Consider the following 3,690-nt stretch of genomic DNA (forward strand, 5'->3'; position numbering starts at 1 on the left):
AAGAGAGATAGAAACACCAGTGATGTGAGAGTCTTTGATCAGCTGCCTCCTGCAAGCCTGCTATGGTGGATCCCTGAGCCCCCAACGTGGGCATGTGCCCTGACTGGGATTTGAACTGTGACCTGCTGGTTCATGGATCAGCCACTGAGCCACATCATCCCAGGCTTATTTGTCAAATTTTTAAAAAATGTATATTTTATTGATTCTTTAGAGAGGAAAGGAGAGGGATAGAGTTAGAAACATCGATAATAGAGCAACATTGATCAGCTGCCTCCTGCACACCCCCTACTGGGGATGTGCCCACAACTAAGGTACATGCCCTTGACTGGAATTGAACCTGGGACCCTTCAGTCCGCAGGCCAACGCTCTATCTACTGAGCCAAACCAGTTAGGGCAATTTGTCAAATTTTTAACGTACGCATTGAGAAAGCCTGCTTTATTATAGAACAGACTTTATCAGACACTCCCCCGCCCCTTTGCCCAAATTAATCTGTTATGTCAAGGTTTTATTGTAACTCAGAAATACCATATTTTCTCCACAGTTTGCATTTTTGCACAAAGACCTCCAATGTAAATAACCCGCCTAACCCTCCTTCTCTCCTCCTACTCTCTGTCCTTTAATCTGACTTAATGCAATCCATGCTTCTTAGAAGTCAGTCCTGTTCTCACATTTGTACTCCACCCACACCCTTTCTGGGCCATCCATCCCATTCAATTCTCTGGCTACAACAACCATTAATGAAGTAGATGTGCCCATGGAATCAATGTAATCTGCCTTCAATCCTGAGGCTCAGATAGCCATCTGCCCACTCATCCCATCACTGCTAGTATCGCTGACTCAACTCAGAGACCAGGTGCCATGCCCAACCGACCAGTTCCCCAAATATTTCACTACTCAGAGTCCCCTAGAGTCACTTGTTCGTTGTAATATCCTGTGTAAGCCAGTGCCTTTCTGGACACAAGCCACCCCACTAGACTAAAGAATGTCTGATATGGTGTTAGGTTTAAGGAGGTGATGTGAGAAACATTCAGGCCAGGACAGAGACCGTTAGAAGGAGAGGAGGGATGGAGGATGAGAGGTTAGGAGGGATAAAGAAAAAAAAAGAACTACAATTATTGATGCCAAAGAGATTAAGGAAAAACTAACTGATGAGATGCTATCTGATTACAGAACTGAATTTATTTATTTTTTTAATCCTCACCTGAGGATATTTTTTTTATTGATTTTTAGAGAAGGTGGAAGAGAGAGGGAAAGACAGAGTGAAATATATATATGAGGGAAACACATCAGTGGTGGCCTCCTGCAGGAGCCCCGACCAGGGTCCGGGCCAGGAAGGAGCCTGCAACCTAGGTACATGCCCTGGTTCGGAATTGAACTACCTTTGAAGAGAATCGAACCTGGGAGCCTTGGGTCTGCAGGCCGACGCTCTATCTCTTTAGCAAAACCAGCATGGGACTGAATTTTTGTTTAAATGACCAAGCACATTGTATCAAACATTTTCCAGAGAGGGGCACAATTTAAACTGTGCACGGTCAAACACGACTTCCAATTTCTAGTGAGATGGATGTTAGTTAAAAACAAAGCAAAGCTGGCCAGTGTGGCTCAGTGGTTGAGCGTAGACCTATGAACCAGGAGGTCATGGTTTGATTCCTGGTCTGGGCATATGCCTGGGTTGTGGGCCCATTCCCAGTGTGTGGTATGCAGGAGGCAGCTGATCAATGACCCTCTCTCTCCTCATTGAGGTTTTTCTCTCTCCCTTTCCCTTCCTCTCTGAAATCATTACAAGTATATATATATTTAAAAATAACAACAAAATACACAAAGCAATATCACCCTGGCTGATGTGGCCCAGTTCTGGAGCATGGTCCTATACATCAAAGTTTGTGGGTTCCATTCCCGGTCAGAACAATATCTTGGTTATGGGTTCAATCCCTGCGACGGGAGGCAACCAACTGATCTCACTCTCCGCTCTCTGTTTCAAGAAAAAAACACACCAACCAATAAAACACAAAGCCAAGACTAAACAAAAACATCGGGCCTATTAACCCAAGGAAGCTTTATGTACAAAAAAGTACAAGACTTTGAACATTACTTAACAATGTTGAGGAAGACACTTTCTTGATTTAAGAGCAACAGTCTACTAATTTCCCGACGTTTCACAAAAGGAAAATATACAGTGGACAGTCTGGCTGCTGATAGGGAATCTGTACTCACCAGAGAAGGCTGGTTTGTCTGCATGATTGATCCAGGCTCCCCCATGGCTGCTGAGCTGTGTGGCTGGCCCACTCCTGACAGGCACACAGCCTGTGGCTTGCTCAAAACTGCAGTGGCTTTCTCCTCTGCTTCCCCTTTTATGGAGGGAGGGAATGGGTAATCCCATCAGCAGATAATCCTGTCTCATATCCACCTTGTTCCTAAATCTTTATACAAAAACAAAAAGATGGGATTATTGACACTGTTCAATACTGTTACTGTTTTCAAAAAGTAATGCACTTGTGGATGGGGTGGTATTTGCAGTTCCTATCAACATTTGAATGATTTTATGACCCACTATGGCTACATTCCACGTGAACAGAATGGACCTGGCCAGTATCGCTCAGTGGCTGAGGGTCGACCTATGATCCAATTCTACATAATACATAATAGCTCTAATCCAGTGTTACTCAAGGGTTTGAGCATCAGCCTTGGGCTGAAGGGCGGAGGGTTCTAATCCACTTAAGGGCACATACCTGGATAGTGGCCTTGATCCCTTGCCACTGTTGGTGTTGTGCTGGAGGCAACCAATCAACGTGTCTTTCTTATCTGCTGTTTCTCTCTCTCTCTCCCTCCCTTCTACTCTCTCTGAACAAAACAATAAATGGAAAAATTATAGCCTCGGGTGAGGATTAACAACAGCAATAAAAAAGTAAACTACACTCCCGTCTTTCGCCTCAGGCAGAGACCTAGGATCAGCCCTGGGCGACCCGGGTGGCAGCACGTCGGGAGGAAAGGCGGGGGCGGGGGGAACGCGAGCCCAGCGCTCCGGGAGCGCCCCGCGCCCTCCTCTCTGGTGCCTGGGGTCTTATTGGACAGCAGCCAGCGCCACACCTCACCCCGGGCCGCCTTCCCTCCATCCGCTCCCGGGATCTCACCCTCGGGGGAGTCAAGAAGAAAACCTTCACTCCAAATATCATTACTCGGAAGATGAAGGAAGAACCCAAGGAAGAAGTGACCATTAAGGAGAAGCGTGAAAGGGATAGAGACCGACAGCCGGAGGGTCATGGACGGGGCCGGGGCCGACCAGAAGTGATCCAGTCCCAGTCCACCTTCGAGCAGGGCCCAGCTGAAATGATGAAGAAAAAGGGGAACTGGGATAAGACAGTGGATGTGTCGGGCTTGGGACCCTCTCATATCATCAACATCAAAAAAGAGAAGAGAGAGGCAGACGAAGAAACAAAACAGAACCCGCGCATGCTGGAGAAGGATGATTTCATCCATGACCCTGGGCTGAGGAATGACACTCGAACCATGCCTGTACAGCTGCCTCTGGCTCACTCCGGGTGGCTGTTTAAGGAAGAGAATGAAGAACTAGATGTTACACCTTGGCTGGCTGGCCCCAAGGAAGAGGACATGGGGTGGATGTGCCCCTTGTGAAAGTAAAAGAGGAGCCAGGAGATGAGGAGGAGGAGGCCAAGATGAAGGCTCCTCCC

At 47.2% G+C, this 3,690-nt stretch overlaps 1 pseudogene; it reads left to right on the forward strand.

Moving 5' to 3' along the window:
• The first annotated feature begins 2,947 nt into the window (after positions 1-2,947).
• On the forward strand, positions 2,948-3,684 carry LOC102757257 (annotated as a pseudogene).
• Positions 3,685-3,690: the final 6 nt, after the last annotated feature.

The sequence above is a fragment of the Myotis davidii genome, unplaced genomic scaffold (assembly GCF_000327345.1).
Source record: "Myotis davidii unplaced genomic scaffold, ASM32734v1 scaffold1863, whole genome shotgun sequence".
NCBI classification, from domain to species: domain Eukaryota; kingdom Metazoa; phylum Chordata; class Mammalia; order Chiroptera; family Vespertilionidae; genus Myotis; species Myotis davidii.